General features: G+C 46.2%; 2 pseudogenes; both read left to right on the forward strand.

Moving 5' to 3' along the window:
* The first annotated feature begins 8,555 nt into the window (after positions 1–8,555).
* Positions 8,556–9,061, forward strand: Cfl1-ps5 (cofilin 1, pseudogene 5; annotated as a pseudogene).
* Positions 9,062–11,416: 2,355 nt separating this feature from the next.
* On the forward strand, positions 11,417–11,796 carry LOC108348522 (60S ribosomal protein L27 pseudogene; annotated as a pseudogene).
* The last annotated feature ends 292 nt before the right edge of the window (positions 11,797–12,088 follow it).

The following is a 12,088-nucleotide window of genomic DNA, read 5'->3' on the forward strand; positions in this document are numbered from 1 at the left end:
TGGTAGGGGTGCAGGTGGAGGACTCAGTTATCTTTAGGGGAATGGCCACTGGGAGTTTGACCATGCTCCAGTGAGTTTATGAACAACACAAAATGGGCTTGTTCTCTTCCTTTCTCTCTCTCTCTCTCTCTCTCTCTCTCTCTCTCTCTCTCTCTCTCTCTTTCTTTTTCTTCTTTTATTGGTGGGAGGTCACAAGGGTGGGAGGACAGACATGGGAGGACTGGTAAGAGAGTGTGATGGGGTTCATGATGTGAAATTCCCAAATAATCGATAAAAATAGTATGCTATAACAAAATAGAAATACAAAATAAACATGAAATTTGAAGATTAAAAAACAAAGAATGCCCCCCATAGGCCCATAGGTATGAATGCTTAGTCATCAGGGAGTGGCACTACTTGGAAGGGATCAGAAGTTTGCCCTTGTTGGAATAGGCGTGGCCTCGTTGAAGGACGTGTGTTATCAGGGCTGGACTTGAAGTTTCAAAGTTTCAATCCAGGTCCAGTGTATCTTTCTTGTCCTGCCATCTGCAGATCTAAATGTAAAACTCTCAGCTGTTCTCCAGCCCCATGTCTGCCTCAGTTCTGCCATGCTCCCCACCACGATACAGGACTAAACCTCTGACACTGGAAGCCATCCCCAGTTAAATCCTTTCTTTTGTAAGAGTTGCCTTGGTCATGGTATCTCTTCAGAGCAATAGTACACTAAGACATGCACCTTTGAATATGGAAAACATGCTCTCCTCAGCTGGGGTAAAGACCTCCATAGTCTCTCCAGCTGGCATGAAGATGTCTTCATCCACATCTATGAGTATTTAGACCACACTCTCTCTGTCTGGTTTAAAGTCTTCCATGTTCATCTTGGATAAGATCTCATTCTCTGCATGTAGTGTGAACACTTCTACACTTCTGATGTGAATGTCTCCACACTCACCCCTGTTCAAATGGGCAGTCTGCCCTAGTCAGCTAACAGACAGCCCCTGGGATGGTTTCTCTTTCTGAATTTCACCTTAACCCCTGAGTTATCTCTTGCTCAGGTCACTCACCTCCAGTCTACACTGTGCAGACCCCCACCCCTACCATGGGGAGGATGGTAGTCTTCACGCCAGATGGGAAGAGTGTGGTAGTCTTTGTACCAGATGGAGGAGTAATGAGCTCTTTACACATGGTGGGGGTATGAAGGTCTTCATACCAGCCTCACCAAGAGGCCCTCTCTCCTTTCTGCTGTACTTGAACTAGGATGGTTTTGAGAATAGAGATGCTAGCTAACAGCCACTATACCAATCCATAGAACCTGAGATGTTTGGCAGGAGAATGGAAAGAACGCTATGAAATAAAATTAAGCCGTGATGCAGACTGGATTAGCCAGCCCATCCCTGGACATGACAGGGATATGCTGATACACGCCGTCTCTCGTGCTCCTCGTCTGCTCATTCACACCTCATTCAAACTGGAGTGGGTGTCCGGTGTTTTAAATGCAGATTCTTGACCATGTCAGCCTCAATCAGCCCTCATTGAATCTACCTGCAGCTCTTAGTACTTTACCATCTTGCTCGTGGGTTTAGATCCCAAATGGAACCCACAGTGGGTCTCCAGTCCCCACCTTCAAATGAGACTTAGATGACCAGGTTGTCACTATGTAGGGTAGCTGCATGGCTTCTGTTGGCCCAGATCCCTCCTTTCCTCCTCACTGAGCACTCAAAGCTGTCCTCAGCATTCCGATAGCATTAACAGCCTTTCCTTGGCATACTTCACCCTGATCATGTAGTCCGGCCTTTTTTCTATGTGTGGATACAACTAATCACTGTTCCATACCCTCTAGACACAAAAAGAGTGGCCTAGACCTGCCATCAGTGCTGCCTCTATGGACCCTAGTTTCCCAAGGTGGATTCCATGACTTTGCCCAGATGGAATTCACAGATAATTATCAAGACTACAAGACAAGTTCACTACAAGACTATTGGAAGCAGTTTATGTGAAATCCAATAGTAGCCAACATTCAGGGCTTGTCATGTGCAACAGTTCCATCTCTCCTAATACACAAGCAAGCTAAGAAGCCAAGAAAAACACAGGCGGAATTGCCTGTCCATCTACTCCTCACAGTGATTTGGTCACAAGATGGGAAGACAACCCCTGTACCCGAAGAGGAATTGATTGAGCAAAACTGCACCATAGCATAGGGGTCAAAGTAGAGCCACACAAATCCTTCTGCAGGAGGATCTGCAGTATCCACTCCAGGGGAGCCCACTGTCCTAATAGCACAGTCTATAAGCAGCATCACCCCTTCCTACCTGCGCCTCCGAAGGGAATGGAAGTAGGGCTATTTCTGCAACTGGAAGCTCAAAGGTACGGACTCTATCCATATCTGGCCATGATAAGCAAGCTGAAATAGTCCTAGGGGGCCAAAATTTGCCACCACACGTCATGCTCCCCGTCTGGAATTAATGTTAAAATGTTGTCATAAGTTAATTAATGCTATTAATAAGGCATGGTACAAGGAGTGCCAGGGCCCTCCCCTGCTTTAGGTGTTCTACAGGAACTAAGAGAGAGGTACTAAGTCAGCCACAGCAAGTTTCCATAAAACCAACCATGCGAAGACTCGTAAAATAGGGCCTGTCGTGAGCACCGTGAGGCCAGAGACCAAGCTCTCCACAGCTAACATCCCAGATCCTTGTCTGGCTCAAGTACTCCTTCTCTAACTCTTTGGGGAGGAGAGATCCTCTCCAGTAGCCTCCCTTAAAGCTTTCCATTAAGCTGTTAAACACACAGGACAGTGCAGAAGTTAGGACCTTGGGGCCATTTATGTCTTCCCCAAATCTTCCTTGATAAGGATGAGAACTGTTTGAATGGGTAGAAAACTCTGCTTCCTACTTAATATCCTTTCCCAGCTTGTCCAGCTCCAGCCCCCTTGTCTTCCTAGCATCTGACTTGCTCTTTTCTCCTGCCCTCTGTGGCCTATTATGTTGGCTAGTCTTATGTCAAGTTGACACATAAACTAAAGTTATCTCAAGGGAAGGAAGCTCAACTGAGAAAATACCTCCATAAGATCTGACTGTAAACATTTTCTTAATTAGTGGTCAGTGTGGGGGAGTGAAGCCCATTGTAGGTGGTGCCAAACCTGGGATGGTGGTCCTGGATTGTATAAGAAATCAGGCTAAGCAGGCAATGGAGAGCAGTCCAGGAAGCAACACCCCTCCATAGCCTATGCATCAGCTCCTGCCTCCATGTTCCTGTCCTGTCGTCCTTCAATGATGAACAGTGATATGGAAGTATAAGTCAAATAAACCCTTTCCTCCCCAACTTGCTTTTTGATCATGAGGTTTCATCACAGCAATAGAAACTCTAAGATATTGTTCATCCTCACTGGCTAGCGCTATCCACAGGACTAGCTAGGCTAGGTAAAGGATTAAACAGAGCTTTGGGGTCCTGATGGATGGAGGGAAGGGCTTCTAAAGCCCAGTGTTGGGGAGGAGCTCTAATATGGCATTGACTAGACTGACTGCCCTTGACTCAGGCATGGACATGAAGCTGACCTCTTAGCTCTGCCTTCCCAACCCTTGGCAAGCCAGTGTTCCAAAAACCTAGAAGGTGACAAGTCTCATGGTCAGGGCTCAAGGAAAGCTCCAGGAGCCATTACATTGCATCCTGAAGAATAGCCTTACACCCCACATATGTGCCCTTGGAATGGTTTGTATATGCTCAGCCCAGGGAGTGGCACTATTAGAAAGTGTGGCACTGTTGGAATAGGTGTGTCACTGTGGGTGTGGGCTTCAAGACCCTCATCCTATCTGCCTGGAAGCCAGTATTCTGCTAGCAGCCTTCAGATGAAGATGTAGAACTCTCAGCTCCTCCTGCACCATGCCTGCCTGGATGCTGCCATGTTCCTGCCTTGATGACAATGGACTGAACCTCTGAACCTGTAAGCCAACCCCAGTTAAATGTTGTCCTTTATAAGACTTGCCTTGGTCATGGTGTCTGTTCACAGCAGTAAAACCCTAACTAAGACAACCCTCAAGGGAAGCAAAATGAACAGAGGGATCCAGGAAACAAAGAATACATTATGCTTTGCACTTGAGATCTTTTTTTAGCTTCTAGAATGTTTTTCTGTACTGCAAATTTGCTCAACCACACACACTACTCAAGAAGCCCAGACCTGCTACTAATATGAAACTCTGATACCCAGACCCTTGTTTCGTCCAGTGCCCTATTGACTACTGAGGCCCCTACTTTACTGTCAAGGAGGCTACCATCTCTGTCCCATAGGCAGGAAGAACCATCCCAAACTACAGCACACAAGTCTGTGATCTCATTCCTTCCTCAGAACCCAATCTGGCCTTCTAGACAGGGATGTCAACAGACAGCCATTCCCAAAGCACAGCCCTCACCTCAAAAGGAAAGAGATATAGTTTATTCTAAAGCCAAACATGAGATGGTATGGCCTCTATACCATGTTCCAATTTGCTAACAGTTTCATGAGTTTTCAATAGTAACGGAACAAAGAAAGTCATAAATCTATGAATGTTTAAAAAAACATTGCTGGAGACATCCAGTGGGCAGGTTATGGCAAATCTGGGAAATCTGGGCTCTAGGCTTCAGATGCTACCTGATGACATTCTCAGCCTGGCTTGCAGTCTTGTTTGAACATTCCAAATGGTTTGAATAGTCCAAGGATGTTGGGTTGCTCACAGGGATGGGCGATAACTGGTTATTAAAGTGTTAAAGATAGACTTGGATAATTTGGCCCCAGACCTATAATATTCTAGCTCTTTATAGTCACAGAAGCCTCCATCTGTCAATTAGCTTGGTAGAGTCTTTATGTGGGTGCATCTTTGTTCTTGGAATTTCAGTCCATTTGTAAGAACCAGCTGCCAACATGTCCAGTGCCTCCAGACTGCCCTCGAGGTCTTGAATTTCTTCAATCACAGCAGGCAAGGGATCCTGAGAACCTCTGCACCATATTGAATCCTCCCAAAGTTCATGACTCAGTAGGACCTGGAATATTATTTATAAATACTTTCTTTTTTTTTATTTGATCAAGTTGTGATGAGATTATACTTGGTTGGTGTGAAGCCCAATTCCAATCACGGATGTCCTTACAAGAGGAGGAGATTTGGGGCCAGACCCAGAGGACAGGACCTTGGGAAGACTAAGACTGGTGCAGGCACAAGCCAGGGAATGAAGATGTTCAGAAACAGCTAGAAACTAGGAGGAAGCATCAGAAGTTCTCCCCAGAGGCTTCAAGAACAAATGGCCCTGCAGACACCCTGGATTTAGACGGAGCTGGAACAAAGCAGTTGGTGGCAGTGCCACCAGACAGCTTCCAAAATAAAATTACATCAAAATTCTGTTTTAAATAGAGCACCCTGCTTAATTCTGCATAAAACAGAGCACTTATCTGCTGTGTCACTTTTCTCATTGCTGCAACAACAAACAAAAAAAAACAACTTAAGAAATGGAAGGTTTGGGGTTGGGGATTTAGCTCAGCGGTAGAGCGCTTGCCTAGGAAGCGCAAGGCCCTGGGTTCGGTCCCCAGCTCCGAAAAAAAAAAAAAAAAAGAACCAAAAGAAATGGAAGGTTTATTCTGGCTTATGGCTAGAGGGCATGGTAGGTACATCATGGTGGTGTAGGCTTGGTGTCAGGAACTAGCTGGTTACATGGCATTTGCAATCAGAAAGCAGAGAGACGAATGTTGGTTTTCTGCTCACTTTCTCCTTTTTTTAATGACTCTGAGACTCTAGTGCATGGAGTGGTTCATCACGGAAGGGAGAAAAGTCCACGAGGCCCTGCCCCTCCCCAAGGGACGACTGGCAATTAATAACTGTTGGAGGGAGGGGTATCGGTGTCTTTAATGGTATACCCACTGGCAAGTTGTTAGTGTCTCGGGAGAAGTTCTAACCTAGAGCAAAACGAAGACCAGAGAGTTAGAGGAGACTTGTCAAAAAGAAGGTTCCGGCAGGATAGGTGGTGGATGATCGGGCCAGGGGCAGGGGATGATAAATGCACTATATAAATATATGGAATTGTCATGACCATTTAAGTTTTTAAAAAGACAAATGTTTAAAACAATAATACACTTAAAAGAGACTTTGAAGACTTTAATTTAAATAAAAAATAGAATGTATAAAGGAGAAAGAGAGGCAGAGGCAGAAATTAGACAAGGCTGGAGAAGTAATTAATAACATGGAGAGAGACATAGAGGATCCAGAATATGGCAAAGAGAGAAAAATTAAGAATGGAGAGAAACAGTGAACAAATTTCTAAACAGGGCTCTAGAGCACAGAGAAATACAGTGACAGAGAAGCTATATGGAGAAAAAGAGAGAACTTTCTGGAGCTGATTTAAAGCTTGAGTACTTGGGACTAGAGAGATGGCTCAGTAGGGAAGAGTGCTTGCTGCTCTTCCAGAAGTCCTAGGTTCATCTCCCAGAGCCCACACAGAGGCTCACAACAGACCATGACTCTAGGAACTACGACACTGTTTGCTGACTCAGCAGGCACTAGTCAAACACGTGGTACACAGACACACCTGCAGGGAAATCACCCGCACATATAAGGTAAATATATTTTTAAATTACTCTATCTGCAAAGAAGCAGGAAAACGTGCTTCTAAGCTAAAAGGGAACGCAATGAAAACAGAGCCAGACTCATGGAGGAAGTAGACCAGAAAGCATTTAACGGCCATTAGGAAGGTCTCAAGTCCGTGACTGAGCTTCCACCTTATGAAACCGGATAAAGAATGACAAAGTAAGCAGAGGGGACCCTAGGCAGCCGACTTCAGTGGCAATAAAGCATAAAAGCAAGAGGAAAAAAATCAATGAGATCAATAAAATAGATAGATCTCGGCAAAAAGGACAAAATAAAATAGAAAAGGAGAACGGGGCCGAGAGCTGGCTCGTGTCTGAAGGTGCATGCTGCAGAAGCCTGAAAACCTGAATTCAAGCCACTGGAATCCACAGAGAAGGAAGGAGAGAACTGACTCCACAGAGCTGTCCTCTGACCTCCACACATGCACTACGGGGGCGCGCAAGTGCCCATCCCACCCCCACTGCCCCCACACACAATAGTAACAAGATTAAAATCTTTTCAAGGAAAAAGATACAAATTGCCCACATTAGGAATGAAAGACGGGAAATCGCTGCAAGGCCTAAAGACAGTAAAAGGACAATAAAGGAAAACGAACCGCGTGAGCATCTTCAGGCACAAACAATCCCCAGTGATGAACTGGGATGATGCCTAACGGAAGGACTTGCTAAAACTCATCCAAGATGAAATAGTCCTCTGAATAGTCCTGTAGCCACCACAGAAACCGAATGCATAATTTAAGGAAAACAACTTCCATAAAAGAACCAAGCACAGATGGTTTCATTGAATTCTACAAAACATTTAAGAAATAAACATCTCCGTTCTGCAGTCACTTCCAGGAAACGGGAGCCCAAAGGAAGTTCCCGCCCCACATTACGATGCCAGCGCTACCCTCTAAAGTTCCCGCCCCGCAGTACGATGCCAGCACCATCCCCTTTTCAGAATTAGATGACAAGAAAATGGCAAACCCAAATCCCTCGTGACTAGGTGTGAAAGTCCTCAGCAAACTATTAGGGCGTCACATCCAGTGATATATTAAAAATGAACCATCATAACTACTAGAGTTTGGATCTGGTACGAGCCCACCAAGGGGCCTGTATCCCAGCTGGGCCTCCAGGTCAGAAGGTACTCTAAGAGGTGAACCTGGAGAAAGGTTTTAATCACTGAGGTTATGCCTTCAAGGATTTGTGAGGCTCTACTCCCCCTGCCTCCCCTCCCCCTTCCCCTCTCCCTCTCCATCCCCCTTCTTCCTGTTTTCATGTCCTAGGCATGAGGTGAATGAATGGCTTTTCTCCACCCTCCACTTCTGTGTGTTTTGAAATAACCAAGAACATCTTGAACAAAATAAGAAAGTGGGAAGACTTACATTATCCAATAGTTTAGCTCTACCAACTACATTGTGGAACATAACAGATCCACACAGACACTACCATGTTTTGTTTTGTTTTGTTTTGTTTTGTTTTGTTTTGTTTTGTTTGGGGGGGGTGTTTTGTTTTGTCTTTTACAAAGGTGTGAGGCATACTAATAGAGGCAGGCCAGTTCCTTCAAGCAAGCTCTCCACCTCACCTGTCACTTTGGTTCTGGCCAGGTAAGTGCATGGAGTAAGTAGGTCAGGCCCCTATACCTCCCAGCTATCAGATGCCCTGACTACAGACCGCCTCATGCATGCCAGTGGTCGTCAAAACAAGCTTTGGCAGTAGCTTCTGAGTGGAATCACAGGTTCTAGGGTCCCACCACACACATCACTGCTGGGTGGCAACAATCTCATAACTGAGATCAGTGGTCAGGTTGTGAATAGCAACCTCTTTGTCAAACCTCTCTCTCTAAAACATTTAAATTACAATTCACAGCAGTAGTAAGATTACAGTTAAGAAGTAGCAAGAATAATAATGGCATGGGGTTCAGTCGGATCCCAGCAGCAGCTGCCGTGGTTCCGTTCTTCTGTAGCTTTTTCTCTCTCCCTTTTGTTTACGGAAACATGGCCTCTGGTGTGGCTGTCTCCGATGGAGTCATCAAGGTGTTCAATGACATGAAAGTTCACAAGTCTTCAGTGACAGAAGAAGTAAAGAAACACAAGAAGGCAGTGCTCCTTTGGCTGAGTGAAGACAAGAAGAACATCATCCTGGAGGAGGGCGAGGAGATCCTGGTAGGAGATGTGCAAGAGACTGTGGACGACCCCTACACCACTTTTGTCAAGATGCTGCCAGACAAGGACTGCCACTATGCTCTCTATGATGCAACCTATGAGACCAAGGAGAGCAAGAAGGAGGACCTGGCGTTCATCTTCTGGGCCCCCGAGAGTGAGTGCACCCCTTCAGAACAAAATGATCTATACCAGCTCCAAGGATGCCATCCAGAGGAAGCTGACAGGAATCAAGCATGAATTACAAGCCAACTGCTACAAGGAGGTCAAGGACCTCTGCACCCTGGCAGAGAAACTAGGCAGCAGTGCCATCATTTCCCCAGAGGGCAAGACTTTGTGAGCCACCTCCAGTCCCCTGCCTGGAGCATCTAGCAGCCCCAGACCAATTCTTGGGTGTTGCAGGCTGCCCCTTTCCTGCCAGACTGGAAGGGCTGGGGGGATCCCAACAGGGGGACGACTATCCCTTCACCTCAGGTGCCTCCATCCCTGATGGCTCTGGCCTTCCCAAACTGCTTTTGATCTTCTGATACCTCTTGAGTTGGAGCAGACCAAGTCCCGTCCTAGGCACCCAGTTTGGGGCGAGCCTGTATTTTTAAATGACACCCCTACTCCTCATCCTTCCTCATCTCATGCTGCCAACTTCTAACCACAATAGTGACTCTGTGCTTGTCTGTATAGTTCTCTGTGGAAATGAACTGTAGGAATGACCATCCCTGCACCAGTTGGTTGCCCTCCCCTGGAAGCAGGACCAGTAAGGGACCTTCAATTTAAAAACTAAATAAATAAATAAATAAATAAAAAGGCTAATTAACAAAAAATAATAATGTTATGGTTGGAGGTCACCACAATAGGAGGAAATGTGTTAAAGGACCACAGCATTAGGAAGGCTGAGAACCACTGACAGAGATAAATGCTGATAGTGGCTGCTTTTATTCACAGGCCCCCAGAGCCACCACTGTGTACACTTTTTGCTTCTGGGCCAGTTACACAGTGTGAAGATAGAACTTAGCACCCCATTGTTGGGATCAGGAAACTGACGTTCAGGGATGGGACATGGTTGGCCCAACACACAAACTGAATTCTGACCTCAGGCTTGAGAACAGACTCTAAGAAAACTTCTCTCCAGCTCCACTTGGGGCTGTAGAAGCTTGGAATGAGGTTGTTGTATGAAATCCATCCTCTGCCATGGTCACTTCAATTTCCCTATCATAGATCATGTCACCTGAGTGACCATATGCCAGGAGAACTTTCACGGTAGCTGAGGAGCAAGGCCAGGTCTAAAGAATCGTATGAAACCTTTGCCCTGTCTCTGTGCCGCTTCTGTGCCCATGGTTCTGTGACCTGCCCATTTTCCCATGACTTCGCCAAACATGCTCTCTGCATCCAATGTTTACTTTCAAAACATCTGTGTTCCTCCAGCATGTTCTTGCAAATGCTCTCCTGGTGCTGACCGACTCCCATGGAGAAGCAAGCTGCACACCACAGCTGCTCTCTCCAGCCTCTGTTTTCAGACCACAGCAGCCTGGGGAGGCTGAAGCCACAGAATCAAGCTCAAAGCAGTGACCATGGGACTGACCATGGCTGGGGGGGACACAGACTGTATGTGCAGGCACCATAACATAACTTTAATTTTTTTCAAAGCTTACTTTTAATGATGGTTCTTATAGACTTTAACCTCCCTTCTAGCCCACCACCCACCAGAGGTAGTAGAAGAGAAAGGATACAGGGGAAGTGGGCCTGTTTAGAAAGGGTTCTTTGGAGCAGATTCCATCTGCCTTGTCAGGGAATCAGCAATTCAGCTCACAGGTCAGCAGTGACAGCTCGATCCACTCACAAACACTTCACAGATATACCAGCAGTCCAGTTTGGTAGTGTCTGAATAGCAGCAGTGGTGGCACAACCTAACAGAAACAGCCAGGCCTCAGCCAAATGAGCACGAGTCAGCAGGAAAGGCCAGGAGGAGCCAGGAGGGGCCAGGAGAAACCAGGAAGGACGCCAGAAGAGGTTCTCAGCTGTGCCTCTCTCAGCAAAGCGAAGAAAGATCAGCGAAGATGGGAGACCAACAAGGGTTGCACAGCTAACTCTATAAAGAAGCCAAGCTCTCTCCCAGCCTGTTAACTCCTACTTATACTCCCTCCAAACATCACATATCCTCCACAGGTCTTGCCTCACCACATGTCTTACCTTAGTACATGCATCTGTCTTGGCTGACATCACCCTGCCAATCCACCCAAGTCCACAGAAGCAGCAAGAAACTGCAGCACACCACCAGAAAGTTTGTGGTGCATTTCTCTCTGTGGAGTCTCAACAAATGCAGCTCAACTACGAAATGTAAGGAGGACTAATACATGTGTGTCGATGGTGAAGATTCCTTCATCTCGTGTCCTTTCACGTGCTTGCTTTGGTAAAACATCCTTTCACCTGTGTCTGCTTCAGTGAAATGTTCCTTTGTGTGTTTGCCCCAGCAAAACACCATCCAATATAACTGGCTTTCCAAAGAACCCCTAAGTTTCTACTTCACCATGGTGTCCAGGCAGGGTACTAACTCTCCCCATTGCTGAGAGCTTCATTCATTCCCTAGTAATGATGGCCACCTCTTCTGTGGTCCAGTGAACACAGTGTGATGGAAAAGAGAGCCTCTGTCTATAGCCAAGAACGTGCAGGGCTCTTCTTTCCTTTTTGCTGGGTGCTGGCTGCTTGCTGTCGAAATGGGGAAGTTTATGAAACCCGGGAAAGTGGTGCTGGTCCTGGCTGGACGCTACTCCAGACGCAAAGCCATCATTGTGAAAAACATTGATGATAGCACCTCCGACCCCCCCACCCTTACAGCCATGCCCTGGTGGCTGGAATTGACTGCTATCCCAGAAAAGTGACAGCCACCATGGGCAAGAAGAAGATCGCCAAGCGATCCAAGATCAAGTCCTTTGTGAAAGTTTATGACTACAACCACCTCATGCCCACAAGGTACTCTGTGGATATCCCCTGGACAAAACTGCTGTCAACAAGGATGTGTTCAGAGACCCAGCATTGAAACACAAGGCCAGGCGGGAGGCCAAGGTCAAGTTTGAGGAGTGAAACAAGACAGGGAAGAACAAATGTTTTTTCCAGAAGCTTCACTTTTAGATGTATTTTTGTTTTCGTCATTAAAAAAAAATTGGGGGTTGGGGATTTAGCTCAGTGGTAGAGCACTTGCCTAGCAAGCGCAAGGCCCTGGGTTCGGTCCCCAGCTCCGAAAAAAAGAATAAAAAAAAAATTTTAAAAATTAAAAAATTAAAAAAATTAAAAAAAGAATGTGCAGGGCTCTAGAAAGCTCCCGGATATATCATGTACAGAAGGGGGTTATCCCTGTCCCCAACCACCATGCTCT

The sequence above is a fragment of the Rattus norvegicus genome, chromosome 1 (genome assembly GCF_021556685.1).
Source record: "Rattus norvegicus strain SHRSP/BbbUtx chromosome 1, alternate assembly SHRSP_T2T, whole genome shotgun sequence".
Classification (NCBI taxonomy): domain Eukaryota; kingdom Metazoa; phylum Chordata; class Mammalia; order Rodentia; family Muridae; genus Rattus; species Rattus norvegicus.